Source organism: Diorhabda carinulata, chromosome 5, assembly GCF_026250575.1.
Source record: "Diorhabda carinulata isolate Delta chromosome 5, icDioCari1.1, whole genome shotgun sequence".
Lineage (NCBI taxonomy): Eukaryota > Metazoa > Arthropoda > Insecta > Coleoptera > Chrysomelidae > Diorhabda > Diorhabda carinulata.
In genome coordinates, this window is record NC_079464.1 from 28,478,136 (window position 1) to 28,496,405 (window position 18,270).

Below are 18,270 nucleotides of genomic sequence, written 5' to 3' on the forward strand. Positions count from 1 at the left end.
TCTTGCCGAATATAGGTAACGCGATGTTCAAGGTCTATGAGATAATAAAGTTGAGGTTAATTCACAAAAAATTGATTAAAAGAGAAATGATATGTTTGTATAATACTATTTCTAAGGAAATTGATATTTCGATCTGATGCACAGAGCTAAAAAGCTTTCAATTTTTTTGGTAATTTTGAACCATTAGACCCTCGGTGGGTGAGCAACTTGTAATACAATTTAGGAAACAGGGGTAATAAATAAATTGTGGCTTTCCATTTGAGCGCAATGGACAATAAGTAGGGAGAGACGAACTTCTTTTGTCTATATCCATTCGGATTCTCCAAGGAGATATACAAACTGTCGGATTTCTGCACGTTTGATTGAGATATATATCGGATATTACTCTCTCTGGGAATCCGGAAAAATACGCTTGGTTGTGATTTGATGTTCCATCGCGAATTAAGATTAAGGGATTTAACTATATTAAATAACGCAATTTAATCTTTTAACTACACAAATTCAATAACTGCTACGTTTAAAACAGTTTACATTGTTGAATATTAATAAATGATATTAACAGATTTCCTTTACAAATTGTAGTACAATCTGAAAACAATGGGATTACACAATGAATATATTTATTTAGTTCTAGACATGCTACGGTTCGATGCAGATCTCTAACAATATCTGACATGTATCAAAAATGTTTTTTTACTGACAACTAGTTAGTTACATAACCTAAAAATTGTTATATTCAGACGTTTCATGTGAAAACGGTTATTTTAATTTAGTAGCTCTAAATAACAGTGAATAAAGTCGCTTTTCGCTAATTCCTCCTAAATCACGCAATAGATTTAGATGCGGTTTTCACCATCAATCATTTTATTTTTCACGAAAGGATTATATCAAGTAGTTGAACTGGAGTATCATCTCTTGACTTAATTAATATACAGTTTCAAAAATACTATTATGTTGAATAAAAAAAGCTTCCATAAGACTTGAGTGAAGTAGTTCTGGAGAAATTGTGTCTAAAGTCTGAATTTCTGATTTTATATTCTAATTTAAAGGGTGTAATTTGTAATAAAATTATTATTAAACATTACATTAAACAATTCAACATTATTTTTTAAGATATCATACAACAGCGTCCATCAGCACGTATTTCGGATTATAACGACCATTCAATGTATCCAAAGTACAATACAAAAAGCATTTTACCTTTTTACAGTATTGATATGAATTTTGAATACTAATGCATGTTGTGCTATGATGTTTTGCTGCTTTTTTGGCGAAAACCGCAAAACTGTCAACATAGAATTTCTGAACCTTCTGGGCGAAATACTGAACTAAGCGAATTTCAAAAACCTCTCTTAAGAGAATTTTGAAAAGACCAGTAAAACTGGTAAAAAACGAAAAGCTGTTAAATATCGGCAAAGTATTCGTGCGATTGCTGAATTTATACGAATAGAACAAGAATGTGCCCGGCAAATTTTACATGAAAAGTTTAATATGCGAAAAGTGTGTTGCTTCATTCCGCACTGTGTTTCAAGAGGTTTCTAGCCAAGTACAACATCCCAGTATTGGACCACTCACCTTATACGCTGAATCTTGCTCTGTGCGACTTCTTCTCCTTTTTTTAGACAAAATTTGCATTAAAAGGAACAAGATTTGAGTCTGTTGAAGCTTGGAAAGAAGAAGCGGCACGCGTCTTGAAGTACCTGACTGAAAAAGACTTCTTGCACTGAATAATGGAGCGATGTAGTGATAAAGAGGGGTTTATGTTAAAGGGGATAGTAAATAAATATATAAAATATCAAAATAAAATATTTTATATCATCAGTCTCGTTGTTTAATAGCTACAGTTCGTACATAAAGAATCTGAATATACCCTACTAGGTAATTATAATTAGGAAAGCTTCCATCTATCAGAAAATCAGAAAAAAAGTAGTTAGTATACAAAAATAGTATATCGTATTTCCAATTATTTACCTAATATATATTCATGAGAAGTGAAAAAAAATGACTATATCCGTAACGCAACTTTTCATATTTGATGCACTTTTGGCAGGGGAATGTTTTTCCGAATAAGTTTACGAGCATCTCGGGTTTCGGAAACCCACATGGGTCTATTAACGGCAAAAAGAAAACGCACATGTGTGGGTTGGCGAACGCCATAAAAACTTTGAATCTTTTATTTTATGATTGTAACCGCAAAGGGTGACTAGTCAACCGGCCTGCGGTTTACGTAAATCAAACAATACACAAAACGCAGCGGACTATTAAAATTGGTATAGTTCGGAACACCGCAGACTTGTTAGGAGTCTTTATCGAGTTTTTGTGGTCGGTATCTAAGCACGCGAGAGCCCTTTTAGACCTTTTTGTGGACAGGGACATTGAATTACTTATCTTTTATACAAATGATATAGCTCACGTAAACACCTTTGCGGTTACTTTAACTAATTTAATTTTTTGATGGATATTTCGAAAGGAAATAACCAGATGACATTTCCTAACCCTAGGGCAAGATAAATGTTATCAGGAAATAATTTTCTTGTAAGTATTCTTCAAATTAATGACAGTTGCTATTTTTTTTTCAACTAAGTATCTACAATTATATCCAAATTTTATTATCCTGCATCCAAGCTGTTATTATTTTCTTTTTTTTTAAAAAAAAACATGTAAATTAATATATAACCGTAATGTACCGAGACTTATAATTAAATTCTGCGAATTTGCATGAGATAAAAATCGTTAATTAAAGAATTGGAGAGAAAACTGCAACCCTTGTGAAAATAGATACATCTTTCTCATTAAAATTTAATTTTTTTTACACAAATCTGCTTCCTATTCTTTCGCGCCATCAAGACAACGTTGAATTATTTGAAACAAAGAAACCCATTAGAAGAACGTCAAAGTAATTCCGCCGCCATCTCGATTGCCAACTGCGACGCTCAGACAGGACCGTAATGAGCTAAAATATTACTACTCGACTTTCCTAGTTGAATTGAAGCTTTCAAACCATTCTAATAAAAAATTATTTGTAAATTCTCTTTCTACTAAAACAAAACTTCATTATTGACGTTTCTCAAACTACCTTTATGCACGTCAGTTCCAAATTATTATTAAAATATTTTTTGAGTATAAACAATTGATAAATATACGAAAAATTTTAGTCATTCTACTTTTCAGGTTAATAGAAAATCTTTCGACAACATAATTGATAGTCATAATATTTAGTTTACTTCGGAAAATTTCTACTTCAGTCACCTCGCACTGTTTCTGAAACTAATAGTTCTCTTACTCCAGATTCTTCAATGAGTTTTAGGGCATCTAATAGTTTCAGTTAGGGAAAGCCTTCCTATTATATCTAGTATGTTCCCAGATGTCGAGCTATGTAGTGATTAACACAGAATCTGCGACTCTACTCACAATTTTGAGTGTTTTCAAGAGTCCATTCACACAAAATGTCCTATTAATACTTTTGTGCAGATTTACTCTGGTCGATACATTCTTCAGATTTGTCCTGGTTCAAGTTTGGCAGTAGTGTATATACTTGTATCAGTACTGATTGCACAAAATGCTTCTGGTCACCAGTTCATCAGTTATCTCATCCCCCCCTACTCTAGTGTTCCCTGGTACCCACAGCACTTTACACACATTCATATCTGGTTCGATCAGTACACCAAAGCAATCTCGAATAATTGCATAAACTTGAGCTTGTTTGATGTGCTTCAGCTTTTAAAGTGTACAGACCAAGGTGGTTAGACTCATATATAAATTCATTTTTTTTTCTAATTGTTGATTCGTTTTTATAGCAATATATTTCATTTTGAATTTGATCTCACTCGAGTAGTACTTTTTTCCATTTTCTTGCAAGACATTTTCCATTTGATTGATTATTTATAAATTCAACAAATACACCCCTGTCTCCGTTTTAAAAACCTTTTCGGTCATTTAAGAATGGAAATAGAGTTCTTTCGATTTGAAAGTCGCAGCATAGCGTTTCGTTTCGATAAAGCCGTTATCATCACTGCGAACAGCAAATTTAAAATGTTCATTAACGATATCGCTGTCGCGGAGGGATTGTGATGGATGTTCCTCGAAACAAAAGAATATCTCCTCTTACTGCCCAATATCTTAATTAAACTTACCGATTTATTTCCCAACGGTTACAATGATGTAATCAGCGGCGTTCGTACCGCTATTTTTAATTAAAATATCGCCGACTTTCCAAAGTTATGCATCACATCTAAATACCATCGATTTTGTGTTTCTATAAATTTAAGTATTTATTTCCTTATAAAACTTTTTTTCTAACATATATAATTTGAAGATATATCCATAAAAATCTTGAAAGTAAAATTGAAAAGACAATCTGTCTTTAACTTAGTCACGTATAAATCTAAATATGAATTCATATTCAAATTTTTTATTTACTTTTTGCCAAAAGCTAACACGTTTTGCATTGAAATTTAAAGAAATGGTCGCGCCTCTGCTAGAACTAAACGTAATGTTCTACTGTCAAATATTCCAACAGAATAAAAAGGTCTTGTTCGTTAAATTACGCAATTTAAAAGTTTTCTTCGTGAAATGAATAAGTAACAGCGTTGTCGAGACCGAAGTCGTTTCCATCGGGATGGCCATGTCGTCGCCGTCATTTGTTTTTATCAAAGCTCCCTCAGGACCAAAGACGGTCGTGGCGGTAACAAATTGAGAATTAGAGCTTCTGGATATCTATTACTATTTTTTCCAGGAAAACAACTAGTTAGCTATCAACGTTACCATTACCAAAATGTGATGAAATAGAAGGCAATAATCTAAGAACTATCTCGCATAGAAATTATAAACGCAAAACTTCCCGATGAATACATACTTTGATCAACCTCAAATCAAATCGACAAAATAAGAAATTCGAAACGAAAAGCTTCCTACTATGTTAAACAAGTTGTCTTTGATTCAATTTTGGGAATCACTCCTTCATCTGAGCAAAACTTATTTTTTCAAGCTCTGCAAATAGATAGAAACCGTTAAGAGGTAAAGTGACTCAAATATCGTTCGAATCGACGAAGATGCATCATCAAATGGTACAATTTTCTTCAATTTAAGAATGAAAAATCATTCGGAATCGATCGGAAAATACCTAAAAAGTGAAGAGTTTGATTTTTTAAAATATATTCAATACCGGATTTGTTAATAACTCTATCATATCAAGAGAAGAGTAATAGCCATTACTTGCGAAAGGAACACCGTACTTTATCTACAACTAAAAGGAAAAAACACAGTGTGATAATTATAGTTAATAATAATATTATTACAGGTATTTAAAGATTAATTCTCTCTACCTATCCTATTATTAGTAGTATTTCCTGTGGTAGTTGTAATAGCAACACTACTTACACTTTAGTTAATTTCTATTTATGTTGTCGTCGATGTAACCTACAGTAGCTGCGATTCATTTCCACCCTTCTAGTTTTTTTCATGACTGTGATATCATCACCCCCGCTCACACAAATCGTTGCCGATATTAGAATAGTGAATTTATCATATTGGTAATCACAAAGTGAAAAATTTGATGTGGTCTGAGGTGGTCCCCCCATGTGAAAGATTTTCTAAAACTAGCGGTAAACGATCTAGATGTCCATGATTAATGCCTCAAGATATATTCTATGACATTAATTAAACCTTCTGCGAGGTTTTGCACCATGTTCTTTTTTACAAATTGGAGTACTTCAGTTTTCTACTCAATTCACAGCTTATGAATGGATAGTTTATATCTGTAGTTAAAATGGAGTGCTCAAAATCAATTTTATAATGTACTTGACTCAAAACAGTCACTGATAAATTAGTTGTTAAATAGGAATAGTACAACTCTGTTTAATAAACAAGCAGTAACTGTATAGATTCCTGTACAAAGCGATATTTTAATTTAGGTTGTGTTTTTATTATAAGTCGTGATAAATGACTTTTGAATTGTTGCTTTAGTGTAAAAAAATCTCAAAAGAGATTCTCTAGCAACGTATATCGAAAATAAACTATTATTTTCGTGCGGCAATCGTTTCCATTTAAGTAGAAACTACTGAAAAAAAACTCTCTATTTCAAAGTTGACCGTACACGAAAGTTGCTCCATGTACTATTGAAGTTCCACTCCATAAATTAGAAACCACATTTGGCCGAAGTTTACTGTAAACTTCTCCAACAGTCGTTGTTCGAAAGGCATCTAAACTGTGTACAGCAGTTTAGGAATAATTCAGTAAGCGGTATAAGTTCCATAAATATTTACTCAGTTCTTTTATACAGTTAGACACGTAATTGTTGGCCTACACTAGAAAACTTTCTGTTTTCAATGGTACATTATTCATTCAGTATACCGAAATGAATATTTGAATATATTACGATGTATATATGTTAATAGTATCAAGCTTTTCCCTCACTTACAGATGGAGACATGAAAAAATTCTTTACACAAAAGTTTGACAAAATCAACTAACTTTTCGATTCCACAAAATAAAATATATTGAAGTGTTAACAACATATTTAATATGACTCAAGGACGCTTAATCGAAATACACTCGGTTTATCGGGTGGAAACGATGAAAATTCTTCGTGTTATTGTGGATAGAAATTGAGGATACCAAAATGATTAACAAGAAATTATTTTCTTATTTTGAATTGTTTACGTTTTCGAGGATTGAATTCTCAAAAACGCTGAAATTTCTAGTTAGCCTAAATATAAAATTCTTCTTAATTCAAAATTGACGTACCTTCAAACAAATTTTCATTCCCAATTTAATTCTTTTTTAGTGGGAGGTTTTTTCGTAAAATGTTCAAATTTTATTATTGTAACTTTCGTTTATGCGATAATAAATCATTCATTTAGGTATGTTTTTTTCTATATTTGGATTTTTGTAATCTCTCTTTTTTAGATAAAAAATTTGCGAAAATGTGTGAGTTTGCGTTTGTTCATTATTTCTGAATATAACCCAAACTTAAAGGATTTTAACTTTTGGGTATCCAGCTAGGGAATTGTTCAAAGCCTTCCAACACAAAAATAATACAGCGATCCAAGTCAAAAATTTTTAGCAACATTGTTATCGCCCCATGATACGTGAACAATAAAACACGATGACTTAAAAATAACCACAGTAGAAGAGGAAATACACCTTCTATTATCAAAAACTACTTGGTTAATACCAGTTAAACGAACCACTACCAGCACGCAGAAGACTAAAGAGGAAACTACAATCTAATCTATTAGACCTATAAACATTATAACAAAAAAACATACGTAGAGTTGTCAGAGGATTTTCTCCCTCAAAACATCTTATATGATCATATTTACTTATAGATTGCTAGAAAAATAGGTAGTAAAGTTTACGAAAAAAATAGAAACAAAATCCGATAGAATTCTTTTCTTTCTGACGTGATGCTCCTTTCATATTTTAATCTAACCATGTTATCAGCTATTTCATATTTCTATAATCTTTAGCTCAGATCAGTTTGTGTTAAATTATAGCTTTTAATGGTTTTCTCATTTGCTTGATTTTCTTCAACATCTCTGCTACGTTCTTTAAACCACCAGTTTCTTTTCGACCCACATCTTCCTTTATGAAAATTGTGTTGATACTGAATTGTTAATTTGATCTGAGAATATACACATTTTTCTATTCCTTAGCAGTATTTTCATAATTGAAATGTAGATAAGGACGCGGTCATACCAATTCTAACAATTAGGTTTCTTCTTTGATACAACATCCTCATACAATGGGATGCATCTTCATAAAAACCAAATACAAGATATTCCATTTTGGGGTTTTAACTGAATATTTTTTACATAAAATTTCTACCCCCCTAATTAGTTCTTTGAGGATTGAATTCTCAAAAACGAATAGAAGATTCTTGATACAAAATTGACGAAATATAAAACAAATTTTCATCCTTTTAGGAATGAATAATTTAAACATCCTTTCTTAGTGGGAGATTTCGTAGTAAACCGGTCCAAATGTTTTTTTTTCTATATTTGGGTTGGTAATCTCCTTTTTGAGGAGAAAAATTTGCGGAATTTTTCATTAAGAGAAATTGGAAAATTGGAGCTTGTTGAAAGAGTTCAATTGTTGTATAAAGTAAAACGAAAAAAGATCCAAGAAGCATGTTTGTCATCAATAAAAGTGCTTTCTGTTGATTAATAGTATGTTTTTATATCGAAGGAAAAATCTCTGTTCTTGTTAATTAACTTGTAGTAGAAATCTCAATCTCCCACTCTGTGTGATGAGCAAAACAATTTATCAGAGAAACAGATCTAGTTCTAGCGTACACTTAACGATGGCGTCGTGCCCGTTGGTCATATTAAAAGGCACTACTTGTAATTTTATATTCGAGCAAATGAACAATTATCGATTTCTCCATTAGTATCGTTGTTATCGTAGGCTTTATGTTGAAGCGCAAACTCTTCATTAGCAGCCCGTTTTCAATTATAGAAATAGTTTTATGTGAGGGCGCTTTCATTACTTACAGTCTATATTAGATTGCATAGCATTAACCAACGTAATCGGTAATGGTTTAATGAATCGTTTTACTTTCCCCAAATTAGTTGACATCGATTCTGAATTTATGGATTTTATGTGGGTCAGGAGCCAGCAGCACATCTAAGGGAAAATTAGTCGATAAAAATAGATTATTAGAACTGAAACATAGGAAATTAATGGGAAAAGGTCCAAGTAGAATAAACGGATACATTTTTCTAATTAAGCCTAACCTAACCAGCGTTTCGATAACCAAATTATCGTCTTCAGAGACTGAAGGTAAACAGTTTACCTTCAGTATAATTTTCCATAAATTGAAAAGAATACATTTCAAACTATCGACCAAATAATAATTCAAGCTTCATTTCACATTTTTATTTTTGTTGTATTTTACATCTCACTTTTGTTTTATGGATTTTATACAAAGAGTTCGACGCTATTTATGAAAAATCATAAAATCTGTCAAATTTGACCTATAAATTGACATTCTTCTACGTGTACCCTCTTCAAATGACAAGTACAATATTCAAAATTTTTTTAAACATAAATGATATATCGTTTGTAAGCTCTTTTCATTCTCTATTCAAAAATTTAGATCTTGTTGTAAATAATAGACATATCAGTAAGATTTTTTGATAGTTTCAATTAAGAAATTTCCTAAATACGATATGATGCAACATATTAAAAAAGCAGGTATATAAAAAGAAGTGAAAGTGAGATCAGTGAGTTAATTTTCGAACCGACCACCACTTCATCGGACTTTCTACGGGCTACCGTCTCAGAAGTATCAGAGAATCAGAGATGTTCTCTATGCAGCTATGTAAAGATTATAATGACATGACAACTAAAATATTTGCGAGAAGAAGGCATACAATATATGATTAATTTTGTTTGTTTTAATGTATTTTTGTTAAATAATTTGACACCAGTTAGTATGCTTTTATGTTAAAGTAGTAGTTGATTGAAGTAATGATTCATATAATTTCGAAAAGTAATTACAACAAACAAACACATTTATTTGTAATGATTTTTACTTAACATAAACACGTCGATAATGCCGCCTCTAATCAAAGAAGAATCGACGCACATTGCAGTATTGCAGAAAATTTCAATAATAACAGAAGCTCACTATTATTTGGATTAAATTTTTTGTAAACTGGAAACAAATAAAATTTTTGAAAAACTAATAGAGGAACCTTTCAAACAATATACCACAAAAATTCAATTTGAAAAATTTGGACTTGTCCATAAAGTTAATGAAAGGGAGTTAATGGTCATATTAATTTAAATTTCGGTACTTCTATGTTAGTATTATATTTTACAATATTTCTTTTATAAAGTCGGATTGAAGTAAATTTTTGTTTTGTATATGAACATTTGTTTCTAAATCTCTTATTCATATGCACATTTTTGTTAATTTTCAACAAATTATATTCGACATAAAAACGAGATCCTAAATCACTCCATAAAACTGAAGACAATAAATAATCTTTCGCGAATATAATATACGATCTTGTGCAAAAAGTAATTTGTCGTTCATAAATATGCAATCATAAATTATTTTACACTTTCGTTTTTAATTTATTGACCTGTTTCAATTAAATTAAACATAGATATATAATAATAAGGAAAAAAGTGTTTCTAGCAAAAACGATCGATTTTTTCGATATTCTTTTCGTTTTTAACTTTCATTAAGAATCAATTTAAATGCTAAGTGGATTTTTATAGGAAATGTCACCTTGGGCTGGTCGTAATGAATAACTGAATTAAAACTATTTATAAATATTCAAAAGTGGCCTAATAGCTCATGGTACATGCATAAATATTTATGAATCTCAAATTAGGTTGTTATTGGATAACGAAAAGGAATTTTTCATACAATTTTAGTTGATTAATAAATTTATAAAATCCTAATATTGATAATTCAGCTCGGATATTTCTCAAGACACAATTTCATTCTTTGCATTTCAAAAAATTTTATATAATATTTAAAAATACGTTCAATCTTGCCGTTTCGGCCACTTTTTCTGAAACTTTGTACAATAATAGTTTGAAGCAAGCTGATTAAAAGCCTCCGCGGACTCGAAACCCCAAAACCATAAGTAGTCCAACCTTGACTTAAGCGACCAGGTCTATTTAATCTTGCCTTATTTGACTGGACCTTACCTAAAGTGGCCGGGACTGTTTTATCTTGCTTTAATTTACTGATTAGCATTTATAAAGTTACTATCGCAACTTACCAACCCCATTGACAACCCAGCTTGCTTCAAACTATAATTGTGCCAAGTTCCCATAAATATTGAGCGAGGTATTTCCAATTTCAAAGTACTGCAGTCCAAGCAGTCCAATCCTGATTCTATGATTGAACCTATTTCAGTATTGTAAGACTGTTGACACTCACTTTTCTCAATTTGCAAATCCATTAAACTGCTGCAAAGCAAAGACCTTTCTATCTGCAGACAAGGTCACGGAGCCGGTTTTTTGCGATGCGCGTGGGATAATTTTCATTGACTATGTTGAAAAATGAAAAACTATCAACTGCGAGTATTATGCGAAATTATTGTAAAGTTTGAGGGAAGACTAAAAAGAAAATGTTGTTTCGAAAATTTTTGTGTTTTCGTTGTTGAGCCAGATACTTCTGAGGCCATTTTCGTGTATCCACTTTCAAGTCACTCATACCACTTGCAAACAGTCTTCGAAGTTACTATATCATCACCACAGATGTAGTTGAATATTTTATGAAACACTCTCAATTTTTTTAGAATAGAAACCTAATATAATTAGATACAAATATGGACTTCGCCTCATCACTGAGGAGATTTTGTATATGAATAATTTAGTGAGTACTAAAAGCATGAAGCATAATATGAAAGTTTAAGAAGCTCATAGTATGACTACTTTCTAAAAACTAGCGAAATGAAGGCAATAATAAACATATTGAAGATGAACGGAGCCCTACGGGAGGCCCAATTATTTTATAGGACAAGATATTACCATAGGAATTTATGAATATTAATCGGTGTGTTAATTTGCAAGTTCCTTCTGTGCGAGTTGGATCCTCAACTGTTTTCCTATCTTTTTGAGTGGTTTTGTAGATAAGGCTAAAGGTAAAATCCTGTTTTATTCCATATGCTTAACTTCCTGCTTCATCTTATATCGTGTATCCATCATAAGCTCTTCGATTTTTCTTCTGCGTCTGTAACACTTGTCACCGCCCATCATAGTTACCTTCCTGAGAGAACAAAATAGAAAACAATTCCTGAATCTGTACCATATAATCAGTTTTATTTACAAAAAAAAATCCATAACAGTACAATTTTTTCACATTTCAAACTACGCGTTTAACGTCACCGCAACATTTCTCTTTTATCATGTTAGTTAAGCTTCACAGTTTATAAATTATTTCTTACCACAACCGCCCATAACGATGGGTAGTTTTGTGTAATTTATGTGTCATTGCGGAAGCCTGTAAATCCTACTTCGGTTTTCTTTGCTATTACGGGTAAGCAGAATGATCGGTTTTTGCTCCGTCTCTAATCTCTCTAGAAATGAACGATGGCATTTTAATTTTCTGTTACCGTGATTTTGATATTTATTTCCTACATGAAAATATGCTAGTAATATATCAGAATCAAGATGACAATATTGATTATCATTACATCGAAATCGATGCGAGACTCTATTCGACTATTAATTATTTGTAAAAATAAAGAATTCATTCGTGATGTATAATTTTCGATACTGTTAATTTAGCTATAACTCTCAACTCCATGTTTATTGCACTATTACCAAAAACTCTTCATTTAAATTAATCGTTTATAATCACTAACAATGATGAACGCTTTCTGTTTTTACCGATAATCGTGTGGTTTCAAACTTATCTATTAATTGCTCAAGTTCTTGGTAACTTACATTTTTTTCTGTAATTAACATCAAATCTTCTAGCCTTAGCACACTGGTTAGCTCCATAGTACAGCTCAACAATTTATATTGTTTTCTAAGTAGAATAAAGCAATTTCGTTTCTAATTCTCAAATCAAACGTAACTCGATAGAGGCTCTTAAGAAAGTAATTAGGATTCTATATGTGTCAGTAGAAAGTCCAGGAGTATCGTGTTTGGATACTAATGTATTGTTTGTTTTCAATCCTCTTCAATATTTTTGCTTGACTTTTTGTAACCATTTTTTCAGCTTCCTATTTTTCTTTTTCCATCTACTCCTCCCTCCCCAACAATATTTTCACAATTCTCTCCTGTGGCAATGGGTTCTAACCATCTCGCTCTTTGTGCTTTAACTGTTTGTGTTATTTTCGGTTTCTTCATCTTTAGTTACCTTTTTGTGAGTATTTCCTAGATACCTTCTGCCATATTAATATTATTATATACAAGTTTCTTCTCCACATTTCCAATTTTTTTTTATCATTTTCTGATTATTATTTAATAGGCTCTAATTATGACTGCCCTTGAAATGTTTTTTATTCTCCGTTCTTTTTAAATCATTCCTCTACTCTATTACTTTTCCAAATTCACTTATCTATCTCCTTTCATTTTCTTCTTGATTTGTATTTCTAAAAGTATTTTATTTTCTCTTTATTTAATTGGGAGCCAAATTGTTTTATTTCAATAACAAATTTACTAAAAAGCTTTTCCATTTCCATCTCTGAAAGATGGTGCCTGCTTGTATTTTACTTTTTCTCATTACTAATTCTAATAAAATATTGTCTTAATCCTTTTTCCACTATAAATTCATCCGGTAAATAGTATTCCATTAGAATTAAATTGTTTGTTATGGTAAGGGTCATTCTGATTAGATTTCTACTGTTTTTTCAAGCGCTTCTTTTTGTTTATTGAGTCGTAAGCCTGTTTGAAATAAATCAAAGGATAATGTGGTCCTACATTTCAGCGTAAATATATAGTCAAGTGTTGATCGCTTTGCTCTAAAGCCTCCTTGGTATTTTCCAACTATGTTGTCTTTATACTGCCTAAACCTAAGACACTTTTTCATTATTTAATATTCTATTTTTGCAGGTATCTTTGTTCTCCTTTGTTGAAGTTTCTTCTTCGTCATTATGGTCCTCATTATCTTCTTCGTCGCAATTTAATCTGAGTTTAGATGTATAGATGAATTGTTTATTCTGAAATTACCTTTCGTAAATAGTTTTCTCTCCTAAAACTATACGTTTTTCATTCAACATCTTTCTATATAATTTGTTATAAGTTGTAATCATAAAATATTTTATATACATTCGATACTATTAATGAATTCAGAGACTGGGCACGAATAATTGTCATTCAAAGTAACTCTCGATCCCATTATTTTACTTGACAGTTGTTGAATGTCGTCTTCTTAAGAAAACAAACTTGTCAATGTTAATTCCCGCTGAGATGTTCCATAACCGGCCTATTTGAACTAAGGGGAGGGGATTAATTTTAAGCGGAAATGCGGAAGTGTGCTGGAACAAAACATAACAGAATTGAACAAAAGTTGACGAGCCGGAAAGAAGAACAAAACCGAAACAACCGACGATGAGCAGAGTCTTGAAGGAGTGCGCTCAAGCGTGCATTTTGAGCATTTGCTCATCGCTCGCTGCTTCTTAAGGAATTAAAGGAAAACAAAAGAGCAGCCACGCAAAAAGTTAATTTTACACCCCTAATCGGGTTAATTGTAATCGGCTTTTGGTGCTTTAATAATTGTAGAAGTCGGACTGCTAAGGACGATGGCTTATCAGCACTCTGGTTAACACCTTATTAACTTTTCGCAATTTATATAACTTTGGTTTTTGTTTAAAAATACTATTTCGTTGAAAATTATCATTCTATGAAAAGAGTTACTTAGATTATATCTATACAGTATCTAATTTTAAAGTAAATAAAAACATTCATCTTCTGAACGTTTAGTTTGATTTTATTGTTTGTTGTAAAAAAATTAATAGAATAAATAATAATGAGATTGTTAAAAGGATAAATTACGTTTGTTAAATATAAAAAAGTATCGAATAATCAAAATGAGATAACTTATAACAAACGTAACTCACCAGATAACTAATTGTATGTTAGTATTTCAGATAAGGTAGTTTGAAGGTCCCTTTCAAATGTTGACCCCTACCTAGTTAATATATTTAGCAATTGTAGGTACCATTTTCTAATTCTGGATATGGAAAGAAAGTATACCATAATTCTTGTTATGAATATGACTAATCCGATCTTAAATGGGCTATAGTTTCGAAAATGTTGCCAAATCTATTACAATTTCTTGATTTGATGAAGTTTTATCCTCTATTGATACTCCTGGAAAACTGGAAGTATATCTATAAATACTAATAGGAGTCCTGACCATTACCGCTTCAACACATGAAGAGGTTTAGCAGCAGATTCTGCCACGTAGATGACAAATCCTCTATCTACATTCTCTAGAACTATAAGAAACTACGGAGCATTAAACTTGGAAGTGTGTATAACAGAGGATGAAGATATTCGACAGCTAGAACCATCCCACATTCTAAACTTTCTAAGGGAGTGGGATTAATAGATCAGCTGTTAATACTGAGCATCATCAGTGCCGTAGCAAGAAAAAGGTTAGGTTAGGTTTTTTTAAGAGAGATTTCATTGCGCCTAATGTTTCTGGTTCAGTGTTTTCTTATAAAACGATCAAAGTTATAAAAATCAAAATCAAAAATCAAGTTTGCGGATTTAGTAACTATCATTGGTGCAAATATGTGAAGTTTTCTTCTCAACTAAAGTTAGATAATTTTGAAAATTCCAACTATAGAACAAGATGGTGCGGCTACCGGTGGTGAAACAAATGTTTCCAAAGAAGGGTTATTCCATGGTTTCCCCGCATCCTAGACCTATCTTCATGTGATTTCTTTTTGGGGTTTTCTTTAAATTGGAGTTGGAATGATTGAAATATTAAAGAAAAAACTATATAGCTATATATATATTAACGCCAATCGCTGAATGAACTTTATTAAAATTGAAATAAACTGGTACTTATTATAAATTAGTAAGTATATATAATGCAGTATTTTCATCTTGGACAATGATCTGTACCGATTGAAGAAGATCAGCACAACTTTGAATTATTAAAAAACAGTGAATCACTATCAATATATAACCAAGTAATAAGTGAATATTTAAACAAGTTAACAAAGATGAAGTAGACTGTGAATCTTATTTTTAGAAATATATTCAGACCTATCGCGTTTCATTTTTTGTTTGTATGTAAATATAAATTGTTTTTAATGTCTTTCATCTCGTTCATATCTATCGAAACCCCAGTATCATTATTCAGAATCAACTGATGACGCATACTAATGCACCATTAATAAATTGAGATTTGTGCGTCAGATATATTTGAATATCGGCGGACGCGCCAGCGACGTGGGGACGTACATTCTCGTGTGTTGTACACAATTACACGTTGTGGTGACATTAGTTTAATTCACTGTCAGCTAATGAAACTTTACGATCCGACCACGTGAACTCTATACCCGCCACTCGTTTTGTTCAACATTCGGTTAGTTTAGTTTGGTTTAACGTTTGACGTCAGGTTTTTGTTAGGGAAAAATTATATACCTACGATCGTTTACAAAGTGGATTGTTATACGGTTGTTATGTTTTTTTAAAACTTTTTCAATAACGATGATCGATCGAATGGAGACTAACAGTGTTGGCATTAGTTATGGGAAACATAATCACTAATTGAATTCATGTTATGTACCTTCTAATCGGTCGTTTATAAATGTTTTTATTCCATATTCTTTTGACGTACTAAATTCCGATGTAAAGATAAAAATTTACTCAAAGAATGATAGCTTATCAGAACATTCAATAAAAAAGCAACAAATACAAATTTTACGAGGGCGCAACAGCTTTTACGGTAGTTGAAATTCATAATAGCGGTAAGATTACCATTTGAATTTTCCCGTAACTCGCCTAGGTGGTCCTGGAGCGCTATCGTTTTCTTTACGGCGAAAATGAGGGTTGTTTTCCACGAAAGTCGTTTTCCATTTCATTCGCCATGCCATTAACGTGGAAAAAGAAGAAGGATGCTCCTATTTAAACAAGTTCCATTAGCGAACAACAGGGCTGGACTGAGATATGTATCGATATCTTCTGTTTTTTCTATGTACGTGTCAATCCAATTCACATTAAAAATATTAGAAAAGCTTTCGAGCTATTTCAGTTGAGAGGTGATATATAATATGATCTGAAACACATGATATTTATTCAGGTCAAATGCCATAAACGCTTTAATAAACATACAGTGTGGTCTATTTCGATGTGACAATCTGAAGAACTGAATTACTTTCATTTTGTATATATGTAATATACAGAATTTTATGTAAGATTCTATTCGAAACATTTGTTGTAGTACTTAGGAATGTTTTCAGGAGTTTTCTGGCACATGCCTCTCGAATTCTTGAACATATAAGTAGAAATATTTGGAAACGATAGTGATATTCATACTGAATGCACTACACCAGCACTCACAAGTACAATCTTAAACGCATTTCGATTACCAAGTTCTCATCTTCAGAGACTAAAATTTATTTTTGTTTCTTGAACAGGCTTTCAAACTTTTTGTTTAATACGTTGTATGAGATTTCGAGAACTGGGTGAGAAATTTTTCAACGGATTACCACGGCCTACGTCTTTCAGCCAATATTCAACAGGTTTTGGCATTATAAACTTCTTACTTATTTCACTGGAATATTTAATAAATTATTATTAATTATAAAAACTATGAATTTGAACATAATTTTAAGAGAATGAGTTCCAATCAGAAATGAATATCTATATTCATTAAATTTTGAAAATAACCAAATAGTAATAGCACAGTATGAGAAGTATCTGTGTTATTTAGTGAGTTGAAGGAAGAGTATGAGTAAAAAGGACGATGGGAAGGATGAGAAAGCAAATAATCTAGAAATAGATGAAAACTTGGATACTAAAAATGTAGATACTCAAATATCTATAATTGGAACAGACACGAATACGCATGGAATAACTAAAACAAAGAATTTACAGCACAATGGTTCGAAGTATAGTTACAGCAGAAATGACGTGGAGTTGCGGATTGTCGAGACAGAATAACGAATAATGAGGTACATAGACGGATGAATATGAGTAGGAATGCTATTAAATATATAGAGGAAAAGAGATTGTTATGGAACGGCCACGTAAGAAGATCATAAAATACCAGATGGATGAAAGGAGTTATCTACTGGAGTTCCATGGGTAAAAGTACACAGGAAGAGCCAGAAAATCTTTTGGCGACAATAGCAGAATTAAAAATTTAGTGTTTCACGAAATATAGTGAAAGTTCTTTATCTTTTTCTTAGTTTTTATTGAGATATCTCTTCAGTATCAAAATTATCACAATGTCTATCATTTTAATGCCGCAAATATGAAGAAATATGGATGTTTTTATCCAAATTTATATTAACACAACTCATTTATGTAAATTTTTACTAAAAACCATATTGTATCATATTCTGTTCTTCACATTGTTTTCCTCTTTTTTGTGAGTGAATCCAAAATTTCGCGGTACAATTTGTATTTCAATTTTAAAGTAGTTGACCACGTCAAATCATTTTCAAACTTGGAACGTTTAGAATGGTTTTATAATTAATCGTATATTTTCATACATACTGTTGAGACTTGATATTAAACATGCTACATTTTGGCACCATATTTGATTAATTTTACTCAAGTACCTTTTTTCCACTGAATTCAATTAGTTTTCTCTTGACTTCGGACAAAAATCTT

The 18,270-nt window shown here is 31.6% G+C and overlaps 1 protein-coding gene across 11 annotated transcripts in view; it reads left to right on the forward strand.

Moving 5' to 3' along the window:
* Positions 1-18,270, forward strand: part of LOC130894255 (homeobox protein homothorax) — a 346,801-nt gene that overhangs the window by 179,402 nt on the left and 149,129 nt on the right. The gene's annotated exons all lie outside the window — the stretch shown is intronic.